This window comes from Notolepis coatsorum, assembly GCF_963971535.1.
Source record: "Notolepis coatsorum genome assembly, contig: SUPER_11_unloc_1, whole genome shotgun sequence".
NCBI classification, from domain to species: Eukaryota; Metazoa; Chordata; class Actinopteri; order Aulopiformes; family Paralepididae; genus Notolepis; species Notolepis coatsorum.
In genome coordinates this window covers 274,932-290,097 of record NW_028174870.1, presented here as the reverse complement: position 1 = coordinate 290,097, position 15,166 = coordinate 274,932, and the positions used below count along the sequence as shown (strand labels likewise).

Below are 15,166 nucleotides of genomic sequence, written 5' to 3'. Positions count from 1 at the left end.
GCACTGCCTGTGTACAGTAGGATTTATTATTGACCACTCTCTCTCTCTCTCCGTTTCCTCCCCGAGTTGTATCCGGGAGTATCTGCAGAGCCGCAGCGGTAGTGGCGCCTACGCCGATTCCCCACCTCTAAACCGGGAGGATCTGCAGAGCCGCAGACAACTCTGCCGAAAGCATTCTCCTTTTTGTTAATTCTGATTTGTTATTTGGCTCATTTTTGATTCTGTAATAAATACGCCCTAGTGTTTGGCTAACTCTGAACTACCTGTCTGTGCCGTGCTGTTGGGGTCGGTTTCAAACCATAACAATACATGCATATAATTCTATGAAAGCATGTACTATAGTGCTGTATATACCATATATATATATATCTATCACATAATCAATATATATCCATATCTGTCTGTATATACCTGCATATAATCCTTCTGTATACCTACTAAAACACCTGCATATAACTGTATGATAGCATGTACATTAACCATAGATCCATTAGCACTTTGGGATCCTAGTGAACGAAAAGTGCACTACAAATATAATTTATTATTATTATGAGTTTTCAATGAGAGCAGAGGTGCAGCGATGCTGCTGAGACATTTAACTAGTTTATTAAACGTGTTTGGTGAAAAAATAAACCAAACAGATTGTTAATCAATATAGAATACACATTTTAAAGTGTTAAGACACGGTCTATGCCCACGGTTGTGAAGTCTGATGGCTGCCGGCACGAAGGACTGGCCGAGGTGGTTAGGGGAGTGTCGGGGGGGATATGAATGTGGCTGAACGTGCTCATCTTGGCTAGCTCCTCGTAGAGGGGGTGGGAGGGGTTCTTTTCCAGTCTCTCTCTTTTTCACATTCCATGCATGTGTGGAAACAGAATCCCCTCTCTCTACTCACCAACTACATAATAGTATCTCTCTCTACTCATCCTAGAGATCAGTTTCTACTCATAGAGATCATAGTATCTCTCTGCTCACTCTAGAGATCATAGTATCTCTCTGCTCACTGTAGAGATCATAGTATCTCTCTGCTCACTCTAGAGATCATAGTATCTCTCTGCTCACTCTAGAGATCATAGTATCTCTCTGCTCACTCTAGAGATCATAGTATCTCTCTGCTCACTCTAGAGATCATAGTATCTCTCTCTGCTCACTCTAGAGATCATAGTATCTCTCTGCTCACTCTAGAGATCATAGTATCTCTCTGCTCACTCTAGAGATCATAGTATCTCTCTGCTCACTCTAGATATCATAGTATCTCTCTGCTCACTCTAGAGATCATAGTATCTCTCTGCTCACTGTAGAGATCATAGTATCTCTCTGCTCATTCTAGAGATCATAGTATCTCTCTGCTCACTCTAGAGATCATAGTATCTCTCTGCTCACTCTAGAGATCATAGTATCTCTCTCTGCTCACTCTAGAGATCATAGTATCTCTCTGCTCACTCTAGAGATCATAGTATCTCTCTGCTCACTCTAGAGATCATAGTATCTCTCTCCACACGTACCAAGTGTTATCACTTCATCCACTCCAATGCAGTGTTTCACCTGTTAAGCTAGCACAGCACCTCTCTCTCTCTGAGCTTCCCCTAGAGCTTAACTCTGATTGTAGCCATTTTAAAAAGAGCTATAAGAACATGATTCTCACCAGTAGGTACAAACATGAACCAGTTTAAAAAGAGCTATAAGGACATGATTCTCACCAGTAGGTACAAACATGAACCAGTTTAAAAAGAGCTGACAACATGATTGTCACCAGTAGGTACAAACATGAACCAGTTTAAAAAGAGCTGACAACATGATTGTCACCAGTAGGTACAAACATGAACCAGTTTAAAAAGAGCTGACGACATGATTGTCACCAGTAGGTACAAACATGAACCAGTTTAAAAAGAGCTATAAGGACATGATTGTCACCAGTAGGTACACACATGAACCAGTTTAAAAAGAGCTATAAGGACATGATTCTCACCAGTAGGTACAAACATGAACCAGTTTAAAAAGAGCTATAAGGACATGATTCTCACCAGTAGGTACAAACATGAACCAGTTTAAAAAGAGCTATAAGGACATGATTCTCACCAGTAGGTACAAACATGAACCAGTTTAAAAAGAGCTATAAGGACATGATTCTCACCAGTAGGTACAAACATGAACCAGTTTAAAAAGAGCTATAAGGACATGATTCTCACCAGTAGGTACAAACATGAACCAGTTTAAAAAAGAGCTGACGACATGATTGTCACCAGTAGGTACAAACATGAACCAGTTTAAAAAGAGCTGACGACATGATTGTCACCAGTAGGTACAAACATGAACCAGTTTAAAAAAGAGCTGACGACATGATTGTCACCAGTAGGTACAAACATGAACCAGTTTAAAAAGAGCTGACGACATGATTGTCACCAGTAGGTACAAACATGAACCAGTTTAAAAAAGAGCTATAAGGACATGATTCTCACCAGGTACCGGGATGAAGAAGGGCTTTGACAATCACCAGTTTACATAGATTATTATTTATTTATTGACTTTAATATTGTGGGTACATATATTTAAATGTATAAAGAACAGTACATGTATGTGTAGATATGCATGTATGCATTTAGACTTAGAATGATGTATATCTACAATCACTTAGTAGTAGAGAAAGGGTAGGATTAAATATGTTGATACTTCTTCCTACTCCTTTTCAGACATATAAAGTTAACATATATATATATATTGTTTCAACTATTTTGGTTTGTTGTTGCTTTATACTGTATATATATATATATATATATATATATATATATATATATTTGATGATGATGATGATGATGATGATGATGATGATGATGATGATGATGATGATGATGATGATGATGATGATGATGATGATGATGATGATGATGATGATGATGATGATGATGAACCCGTCAGCGCGTGGTGTTGAGGCGGCGGGCGGTGGAGCCGTGCTTTCTGGCCGTCTCCAGGTTTCCAGCCAACCTCCGGTCCCTAGACTGGGAAGATAAAGTGGATGGGAGTTAAAAACCAGCACTAACAGCACCATCACTTGTTCCTATAGTTAAAAACTAAATAAAGGGCTACAGGTCAAATAAATTATAATAAGAAGAACATTGAAATATATATATAATATTACTACTACTACTAATAATAATAATAAAAAACAGCACTAGTCATTTCCGTCTTTAACAGGAAACTATTAATAAAGTATTCTAGTCTTTAACTATAGGAGCGAGTGATGTGCTTCAGTTTTTCCTTCAGACAAGTCGAACCCCGTTTTTCCATCTCACTTCTTGTGGCACAGATCTGCATGATTATGTTTACATGAGTAATGGGATTTCAATTCCATGCTGTCCCACATTTTGGACTGCCAGGACCATATCTGTGGAGGAAAAAACTATAAAACCTTTGAGGAGACAGGACAGTAGACGATGTCACACCAATAGGCTGATGGATACAAATCTATGCCCCTCCTCCACCTGGGACCATCTGACCACCTCTCTTTGTTGATGCTCCCAAAGTACACCCCACTCATCAAACGTGTGAAGCCCTCAGTCAGAGCAGTCATAATATGGCCTGAGAGGACAGACTCTGAGCTGCAGCAGCGGTTCCAACACACGGAATGGAGTATGTTTGACACTCAGGCCACCCTGGACTCCCACATGGAATGGAGTATGTTTGCCACTCAGGCCACCCTGGACTCCCACACGGAATGGAGTATGTTTGCCACTCAGGACACCCTGGACTCCCACACGGACTGGAGTATGTTTGCCACTCAGGCCCCCCTGGACTCCCACACGGACTGGAGTATGTTTGCCACTCAGGCCCCCCTGGACTCCCACAGGGACTGGAGTATGTTTGACACTCAGGCCGCCCTGGACTCCCACACAGCTGGCCCTGAATGGCATCCCCGGCAGAGTGCTCAGGAAGTGCGCTGAACAACTGTCCAGGGTCTTAACTGACACTATTTAACCTGTCACTATCCCAGGCAGTTGTCCCAGCATGTTTTAAAACCACCTCCATTGTGCCAGTGCCGAAACACATCTCTGCCTCGAGCCTTAATGACTTCCGCCCCGTTGCACTCACCCCCCATCATCAAGAAGTGCTTTGAGAGGCTGGTACTGGCTCACCTCAAATCTGGCCTCTCACCCTCACTGGACAGTCACCAATTTGCCTACCGTGAGAACGGGAGCACGAAGGATGCCATCTCCTCAGCGCTACACTCCGCCCTCTCTCACCTGGATGAGAGCAATACCCATGTGAGAATGCGGTTCATAGACCTCAGCATTCAACACCATGGATACTAGACTTCCTAACGAACAGACCTCACCCTGAACACCGGCGTGCCGCAAGGCTGTGTGCCGAGTCCACTCCCTGTACTCTCTCTTCACCCACGACTGTACTCCTATACATGGTACCAACCCCATAATTAAGTTTGCAGATGACACAATAGTGGTGGGCCTCATCAAAAACAATGATGAGTTGGCCTATAGGGAGGAGGTCCAGCACCTGTTGGCGTGGTGTGCCGACAATAATCTGGCTCTAAACACCAAGAAAACCAAGGAGCTCATGGTGGACTTCAGGAAGACCAGACCCAGCGTCCACATCAACGGGACGGAGGTTGAGCGTGTCTCCAGCTTCAAATTCCTGAGAGTCCACATCTCCGAGGACCTCTCTTGGAACCTCAACACCTCAGCACTGGTCAAGAAGGCTCACCAGTGCCTCTTCTTCCTGAGGAGACTGAGGAAAGCCCACCTCTTCCCTCAGATCCTGGTGAACCTCTACCAGTGTGCCATTGAAAGCATACTCACCAACTGCATCACAGTCTGGTACGTCTTTTGCACTGCCTCTGACCGGAAAGCACTGCAGAGGGTGGTGAAAACAAAGCATCACCGGTACACCACTCCCTACTATTGAGTCTATCCACCACAAGCGGTGTCTGAGGAAGGCACGCAGCATTGTCAAGGACACCTCTCACCCCAATCATGGACTGTTTGACGTTCTCCCCTCCGGAAGACGCTCCAGGAACCTCCGCTCCAGGTCAAGCAGACTCAGGAACAGCTTCTTTCCCTCAGCGGTCATCTCTCTGAACTCTGAACCACGTTCACAGCAGACTCAGGAACAGCTTCTTTCCCTCAGCGGTCATCTCTCTGAACTCTGAACAATGTTCACAGCAGACTCAGGAACATCTTCTTTCCCTCAGCGGTCATCTCTCTGAACTCTGAACCACGTTCACAGCAGACTCAGGAACAGCTTCTTTCCCTCAGCGGTCATCTCTCTGAACTCTGAACCACGTTCACAGCAGACAGCAAACAGTCTCTGGTTGCCTACAAGCCACACCGGTAAACCAACTGCCCGTACTCGCTGGTATTGCCCCGGCTACCATCAGACGAGAAGCAGCCGCACTGGCCCTTTCCCGCAAGGCACAGATCAGTGCATCCCACCTCCTTCACAATACCACCACAGAGACACCACGACGTGTGCGCCTAAAGTCACGGCGCCCCTTTTCCATGCAAGCCTACACGCTACTCCACACAACACCATCTGACACTTCCAAGGCCTCCTGGGTCAGGACGAGATGGAGGGACCAGTGGAGGTCAGCAGAACCATCCAGGCTGCACCTCTACATCAATGACCCTCCGGAAGCAGTGGACAACCCTTAACCGCCTAAGGACGGGCGTTGGACGCTACGGCGCCTCAACGAAGAGGTGGGGCCTCAAGGACAGTGCCTCATGCGAGTGTGGAGCCCCTGCACAGACTGTGGAACATATCACCAGTTGCCCCAAACACCGGCCACCGTATGGAGAACGCGGTCTGATGGAACTGGACGATGAAACGTTGGCCTGGCTTGCCTCAACGGAGCTGCAGGTCTAAAGACACACGCCAGAAGAAGCAGACTCAGGAACAGCTTCTTTCCCTCAGCGGTCATCTCTCTGAACTCACGACGTTGTGCGACGTTGACAGACCCCCCCCCCCCTCACCATATAAACTCTGACTCCATTGCCTACACCCTAGGCTCCGTTACCACTGTACAACTCTGAACTCTGTTGCCTCTACTCAATTTATACCTACCAACTGCTTTCACCGTCTACCGATATACTCTGCATGATAGCATGTACAATAGTGCTGAATATACCACATATTTACACTTATATATAAGGTTTCTCTCCTCCACATTGCCTGTGGTGCATTTTTCTTCCTATTGCTAGGTTTTAGTGAGTTCTTCCTTACCTTCGTGTGGGGTATGTCTGGGAGTGTTGCATTCATTTATTTTATTTATAAAAAAAAGTTTTGACTTCATGATGTTTTTGTTTTGTTCTTGATTTATTGTGATGTTTCTTCTTGACTTGTTTAAAGACGACGTGTCCGGTCCATGGGGACATTAATGTGTGTTGTCGGGCCTTACAAATAAATTTGATTTGATATCACCGCATATACTGTATATACCCATATTTGTCTGAATACCTACATATAACCCGTCATATACTTGCTTGTACACCTGCACATAACCCATAGCTCTATATGATAGCATGTACTATAATTCTGTATATACAATATATATATATTTATTCTCACTGCATATATACCTATCCTGTCTGTACTTACCTGCACAGTCCCTTACTGTCTATATATATCCTACTCTTGACTTACTAGTTACGCTGCTGGCCAGTAGTAGTCATACTGTCTCTCTCATATATATATATATATATATATATATATATATATATATATATATATATATATATATATATATATATATATATATATATATATATATATATATATATATATAATTCTGTACATACATTTGATTAGCACTACACTCAGTAGTACTAATATGTATATTGTGTACCCAGTTAACCACCTGTACATTGTATATTGCTGTTGCACTTTACTGCTACATTTGCACTCTGGTTGGATGCCAAACTTCTTTTTGTTGTACTGTACTTGTGCTGTATAATGACAATATATTTGAATCGAATCTAAACCATGTTACTGATCAAAACACAGTGATGGCTAGATGTACGATAATTATGGTACAGGGTCACGCACCACTGCTAGATGTACGATAATTATGGTACAGGGTCACGCACCACTGCTAGATGTATGATAATTATGGTACAGGGTCACGCACCACTGCTAGATGTATGATAATTATGGTACAGGGTCACGCACCACTGCTAGATGTATGATAATTATGGTACAGGGTCACGCACCACTGCTAGATGTATGATAATTATGGTACAGGGTCACGCACCACTGCTAGATGTATGATAATTATGGTACAGGGTCACGCACCACTGCTAGATGTACGATAATTATGGTACAGGGTCACGCACCACTGCTAGATGTATGATAATTATGGTACAGGGTCACGCACCACTGCTAGATGTATGATAATTATGGTACAGGGTCACGCACCACTGCTAGATGTATGATAATTATGGTACAGGGTCACGCACCACTGCTAGATGTATGATAATTATGGTACAGGGTCACGCACCACTGCTAGATGTATGATAATTATGGTACAGGGTCACGCACCACTGCTAGATGTATGATAATTATTGTATTTGTACAATAAAAGCAGCTCGCTCATTACAGGCAAAGAAACAGCCCGTTGAGAACAGGACTGAAACAGAGGTATAGATGCTGCTAGAATGCTTTTTCTTCAGCAAAAACACCTCTTTCTTCACCTCAAAGAACTACGTACAGAATATTAACTTGTTGAAAAGGACTAAAATATGTCCACTTTGAATAAAACAGGTCTCTTATACCATCTTTTAATACTACATTGGCTATTGCATGTACATATTTGTGTTTTATTACATACATACCAACTGTTTCACCCGTTTTATTCTCCACCCATTGATACTACTATCACCAACATCTAAGAAGGGAGATCCGTCCTTGAACGGCCCTTCTAACGTTTCTCCCCTCCACGTTGCCTGTGGTGCTTTTTTCCTATTGCTAGGTTTTTAGTGAGTTTTTCCTTACCTTCGCGTGGGGTATGTCTGGGAGTGTTGCATTTATTTATTTTACATTATATTTTGGATTTCATGTTGTTTTTTGTTTTGTTTTTGATTAATTGTGATGTTTCTTCTTGACTTGTTTAAAGAAGACGTGTCCGGCCCATGGGGACATTAATCTGTGTTGCCGGGCCTTACAGATAAATTAGATTTTCACTGTAGAAAGGGGCTTTTTGTTAAACCCAGACACAAAACAAATAAACACAAACGCCAAATGTATTGCATTAGAATGCTGAATGTGACGTATCCTTCCCTGTCCAATCACATATTAAGGGTCTCAATTAAGGAAGAAAATATATAAATGATGTAAAACCTACTGAGCAGGGTGTCATTGTAGGTAATACAGCATCTGCCTCTCATGTAATGCTTCTTTAGGTGACCCGACTGGACATTTCTTGGAGCATTGCGGGCAGGAGTGTGTGTACATGTGTCTTTTCAAATGATTCTAGAAAGCCTTTCCCACAGTACAAACACCTCTTCTTCTCTCAGGTGTACATTGACACAAGGGCGGTCAGGTGGCGTAGCCGAGATTGCGCTCGTCACCAATGCAAGACGTTGTGGTCTCGACTCCCGGAGTCAGCATTGCCTTGGCTTGGGCTGATCGCTATACTAACTCGTTTGGCTGGGTTAGGGGGAGGGAAGCCGTGGGTGGGAAACTGGCGTTGTGGACAGCGACGCCTACAGGTCAGGTCTGGGCGCTTGCTCAGTGGACTTGAGGAAGGCAGCGTGACCTCCCATGCGTTACACTTCACCAATGAGAGCCCTCGCTGGCAGGTGAGAAGAGAGCCACTGGCTGTCGCCGCACGTGTCGGAGGAAGCGCGCAGATACTTCAGGGTTCCCTTGTACCGACCAGTAGGAGAACATGCGCACAACAACCAGGTAGGGGAGGGGGGGGGGGGGAATTGGCACAACGACTAAATTGGGACGGGGAGAAAACAGAACAATCGGAGAAAAAAAAAAAAAAAAAAAAAAAAAAAAAAACCCCGTGTACATTGACACATTGGCGGTGTGAGTGGTGCGAGGGCTGTTCGTGTTTTTCTTCGGTCATGGCGTGCTATTGGGGTGTGTGTCTTGGATGGGGATGTGGTAGGGATTTATGTGTGGGGTCATATTTAGCTAATAACACTTAAAATCATTGCTAAACAAACGTAGTGCTTAAAATATACACTTTGACTGCCATTTTGATAGGGTTAGGGTCTTTACTCTTGGCTACATTTGAAAAAGAAATGCAACATTACTTAATACGGACTGTATTGATCTATTTGTGACGTGAAATGAACCTTGGCCTGATCTGGGCCGATCGGGCTTAAGACGTTAATAACATGAACAAGTCCCCAGCAGTGGTTAGCAGTGTTATAACTAAACATGTGAACACAACAGCCCTTCAGAACCCTAACCCTGTCTGCTTGCCTACGTGTACATGTATGATCGTATGTACCTAATATGTCGTATTATTGTTTGTACATACATTGTCTGTACATGTCTGCTGTACATATCTTGCATGATGTGTTTTTAACCTGTTCTCAGGGAACAAAATAAGCACCCACCAAGCGCCAATGGCGTGTGGATTTACTCTTTGGCTGATAAATTACGGAGGCTATTCGCCACCCTGGCATGTAAAAAAAATTGGGAGCCAACTTTCTGAATTTTCATAAAAGAAATAGCTTCTGTGTCAGCAGTCGCTTCTATACGTGACACGTCTGTGTGTCCGTTCGTAGCATGAGATGAGTGCGCCGCTTACTTCAAATTGTATGCAGTGATGAGCGGTCTTTCCCAGTGGAACACAAGTTACTTAACGTTACACAGGTCGAGCTATGCACGCTTAGCTTGCCAACGTTAGATAGCAGTGTTTATAAGGAGTCGTCTGCCAACAAATATGTTGTTTCAACAAATGTATTCACAAAATTGATTACCATCCAAACGATATTGAAGACTCCTGTGACCAGTAAGTAGGTACTACATACGTCTCAACTTTTATTAACTATTATTGACCGGAGCAATATGCGCAAATGTTCTACGTTATACTGTATGCGTAAATGTCCGCTTTGTGCCTAAAGTCAAGACTCTACAGTGTGTGCACACTCCAACATAGCTGCAGTTAGTCGCTTGTTCACCAACCATTTCAACATTTGTATCCTAGACATTTTCAACAAGTCAAAGGAAGACAAATATTAGCTAGCTTAACTAGCGTTAGCTCAGAAGCACAGAACCGGGCGACAACAATAATACTTCCGGTCGGGGGGTTTCAAAATAAAAGAGTTTTTTTTATGAAAACGAAAAAGATCGGTTCCGTCTCTGTGTGGAGGATGTACACACAATTGTCTATACACGCAGAAGCATACTGGTAGTACAATGGTGATCAGAATGCATGTTGCCAACGCAATTTGACGTGATGGTCTCGGGTTGCTACTAGAAGAACAGAATGGTAGCCAACACTTATGATTTGTGATTGATTGGTTAATTGGAAATCTTATTGTTTTTAATAGTGTTTTTGAGAAAGAGTATTCGAATACTCTAGCAGAAACACCAAGGAGTATTCAAAGCCTGTAAAATGGTATTCGGAACAGCCCTACACTAAATATATATGTTTTAATAAATTATTTGCATTTTAAACTAACACTGACTCATTCCTTCAGTCCACTCAAAATTATGCTAATATTCCTTATGTTGTTTATAATATTAATTTAAAATTGGATATGAGAGTATTATATAGTAATAATAACACATGGCGATATACTAAAAAGCTATTTAAAATGTTTGGCTGGTAAAAAACCTGCCTGGCTGGTAAGCCAAAAAGTTAATTTAGTTCCCTGCCTGTTCTTAATTAACTGTATGCCATATATGTTATGCTGTCTTTTTAGCTGCTCTTTAACACCAGGACCAGGGACAACAGTTGAAAATTTGCTTTGGCTAACACTGTCTCACACATTTACATTTATGTTCATTAATGTGTGCTGTCCCTGTTCAAATTAAGTATAAGCTGAAACTGAATTGCGGTGAAGTAATGTGTATGATTAGAGGAAGGAAGGAACCCTATCAAGCAAAATGGCAGGTCTTACCTTTTGTTTCACATGACTGTCTCCCATCTTTCCACTTGTAAACTTCACTCAGTGTCCTATGAAAACAAAGGTCCTGAACAAGAATTCAAATTAGATCAATCAAATATGATGAATTATTTACATTTGAATTGTCACTCATATATTTCCTAGGACTGTCAAAATTAACACATTATTTTTTTATTATTTTGTAAACCTTTAAGAGGCAGTAACTATTTTCAGACCACTACAGGGCCACACGTCACCATGCTAATCAAACTCTGTTTACCCAAAATGAAAGCCTTGTCACGTATAAACTATAAAAATGCATTAATGTTACAATCTTGTTGTAACCAAGAGATTACCTGGGTAAAAAAGGAATTATGTGCATGGATTATGACATAAACTTTCTTGGGCATTTCCTGGTTGTAGCGCCTGGCTGGTGTTATAGATAACATTCAGCCACAAGGTGTCGCACTAGAGCACCAGCATGTCATTTATCAGGTGTATTCCACGTGGAGAAATGGGAAGTCGGGAGGGGATACATGCCTGCTGGCTGCTGCAACATTCATTTTGGACCCACAATTCGTTTTTAATGATAAATCCATTAACCAATACTTTTTTGGGGGAAAGGCAATACATTTATTCTGCACCTTTCTAAAAGCTCTGTGGATGTAGCCTATATATTTGTAATGATTACTCTACATAAGGATTAACTATAGTACCTTTAAACAAGGTAAATACTTCACCTACAAACATATTACTGTTCTGACAATATTGATAACAGTAATAAACAGTCACTGAAAAGAATACTTTCTTTCAACCTTGATCATGTGTGGAGTCAGACTCGGGTAACGGATGACTCTGCGATACGTCTGACTTGTCCTCGCCTTCTTCCTCCTTACAGTCGGCCTTGGTGGGAGCTCTTCGGAAGCTTTTCGGAAGCTTTTTGGAAAACCTTTTGGACAGCATTAAATAGTGATATTTTGGTGAAGATGTTGAGTAATCAGAACTGTGTTCAGTTTCAGAGGTACTTAGCTCCCCATCATGTTCAGGCTCAGACTCAGTTTCACATGAAGGTGTCATCTGTGGCCTCGGGTTCTGATCCCCGGTCTCAATGTCGCCGTCCTCCTCCTCTGGGCCAGAGAAAATGGGACAGTGCGCATAATTGATGTTCTTGGCCTTTAGGAACCCGTCTAGAGAGTCGAACACCTCTATGTCAGTGGAGGGAGACGCCGCTGCTAGTTTTGAGGTGGAGTCTTGATCTATGGATTGTTCACGTTGCAGATCTTCATGTTCTTGCTCTTTAGGTGAAGCTTCAGTCTTGACGGCACTTTCACACTGTGAAGAGTTAAAGAGTGCATGTTTAGAAGATTCAGTACGTTATAGGCTCATATCTCTGATTCATATGTCCCATGCATACTGATGTGGATACACAGATACTGATGCCAGTACTGAAGGTGATACCAGGCTAAAATACAGCAGGTAGTGAGGGTGATACCAGGCTAAAATACTGCAGGTAGTGAGGATGATACCAGGCTAAAATACTGCAGGTACTGAGGGTGATACCAGGCTAAAATACTGCAGGTACTGAGGGGGATGCCAGGCTAAAATACTGCAGGTACTGAGGGTGATACCAGGCTAAAATACTGCAGGTACTGAGGATGATACCAGGCTAAAATACTGCAGGTACTGAGGGGGATGCCAGGCTAAAATACTGCAGGTACTGAGGGTGATACCAGGCTAAAATACTGCAGGTAGTGAGGGTGATACCAGGCTAAAATACTGCAGGTAGTGAGGATGATACCAGGCTAAAATACTGCAGGTACTGAGGATGATACCAGGCTAAAATACTGCAGGTACTGAGGGGGATGCCAGGCTAAAATACTGCAGGTACTGAGGGTGATACCAGGCTAAAATACTGCAGGTACTGAGGGGGATGCCAGGCTAAAATACTGCAGGTACTGAGGGTGATACCAGGCTAAAATACTGCAGGTACTGAGGATGATACCAGGCTAAAATACTGCAGGTACTGAGGGGGATGCCAGGCTAAAATACTGCAGGTACTGAGGGTGATACCAGGCTAAAATACTGCAGGTACTGAGGGTGATACCAGGCTAAAATACTGCAGGTACTGAGGGGGATGCCAGGCTAAAATACTGCAGGTACTGAGTGTGATACCAGGCTAAAATACTGCAGGTACTGAGGGGGATGCCAGGCTAAAATACTGCAGGTACTGAGGGTGATACCAGGCTAAAATACTGCAGGTACTGAAGGTGATACCAGGCTAAAATACTGCAGGTACTGAGGGTGATACCAGGCTAAAATACTGCAGGTAGTGAGGGTGATACCAGCAGGGCTGTACACTGCGACGAGATGATCGCAAATTGCCCCTTAATTTGGTCGTTGCGATTGGTAAATAATATTTGGGGGCGGGCTTGCGAGTAGTGATTTCAACCCTTGCATTCGCATTTCACTCCTAAATTATCCAAGGCGTGTGATGACGCCACTCACTCGAGCTGAGCACTCAGGTATGATCAGCGGGGAAAATCGACTGAGCACTCACTCTGATAGACTGGCTGATTGTCTGATTTAGCTATGAAGAAAAGTAAAGTTAGTAGTATTGCTTCATATTTGAGCTATAGGCTAACGTTAGTGTAGTGGTCCCGACTGTAGCAGGACGGTGGAGCTATAGGCTAACGTTAGTGTAGTGGTCCCGACTGTAGCAGGACGGCAGAGCTATAGGCTAACGTTAGTGTAGTGGTCCCGACTGTAGCAGGACGGCAGAGCTATAGGCTAACGTTAGTGTAGTGGTCCCGACTGTAGCAGGACGGCGGAGCTATAGGCTAACGTCAGTGTAGTGGTCCCGACTGTAGCAGGACGGCGGAGCTATAGGCTAACGTTAGTGTAGTGGTCCCGACTGTAGCAGGACGGCGGAGCTATAGGCTAACGTTAGTGTAGTGGTCCCGACTGTAGCAGGGACGGCGGAGCTAATAGGCTAACGTTAGTGTACTGGTCCCGACTGTAGCAGGACGGCGGAGCTATAGGCTAACGTTAGTGTAGTGGTCCCAACTGTAGCAGGACGGCGGAGCTATAGGCTAACGTTAGTGTAGTGGTCCCGACTGTAGCAGGACGGCGGAGCTATAGGCTAACGTTAGTGTAGTGGTCCCGACTGTAGCAGGACGGCAGAGCTATAGGCTAACGTTAGTGTACTGGTCCCGACTGTAGCAGGACGGTGGAGCTATAGGCTAACGTTAGTGTAGTGGTCCCGACTGTAGCAGGACGGCGGAGCTATAGGCTAACGTTAGTGTAGTGGTCCCGACTGTAGCAGGACGGCGGAGCTATAGGCTAACGTTAGTGTACTGGTCCCGACTGCAGCAGGGACAGCGGAAAAGCGGTCAAAGCGGACTCCACAACACTAGTTCCATTCGTGAGGAAAGGGGGTGGGTTATATTGACAACGCTTGACAACAGAAGTTTAAACATAACTTCATATTTATTGGTTATTCGTTTCTGTATATCATCCACTTTCCATCTCCGTGTGTTAGAATCTTCCTGTTTACATTCGAGTGTGACGTCATCACCTACGGCAGCTTAGACTATCAAAACGCGAACCTAGAACAAAACCCGAGGGGGGGGTGGGGCTGGCTCTCTCGTTCGTTCTCGCCCCCTCTCTCTCTCTCTACATTCAATGATTTAAAGTAGCCAAACGTTACAGACAGTATAAATACTAACTGGATAGTTCATGATATAAACATTTAATTTCATTATCTGAAATATTCTAAAATCATTAAGTCTGCTATAAGCCATTATCCAGTTGTGTGTGATTATTATTTTCTCACAGTAGTGTGTGTGTATATATATATATATATATATATATATATATATATATATATATATATATATATATGTGTGTGTGTGTTTGGCTAAAGTGGATAGAAAACACTGTGCAAAAAAAGGCACCCAAGAGTTTTTATATAAATGGTCTTAGATGTAAATAATTTTTTTTATTAGTGTGTCAGTAGACTACTCTTAGTACATTTTCATTAAATTATTTTTTAAAGAATATTCATGGTTTAATAATGCAAACATATGTTGCAG

The 15,166-nt window shown here is 43.2% G+C and overlaps 1 long non-coding RNA gene across 1 annotated transcript; it reads right to left on the bottom strand.

Moving 5' to 3' along the window:
* Nucleotides 1-2,865: 2,865 nt before the first annotated feature.
* On the bottom strand, nucleotides 2,866-12,392 carry LOC311237584. The gene is made up of 3 exons (XR_014620294.1): nucleotides 11,891-12,392; nucleotides 11,091-11,163; nucleotides 2,866-2,996 (listed from the first exon to the last, which is right to left on the bottom strand). It is a non-coding gene; the product is annotated as an uncharacterized lncRNA (long non-coding RNA).
* Nucleotides 12,393-15,166: the final 2,774 nt, after the last annotated feature.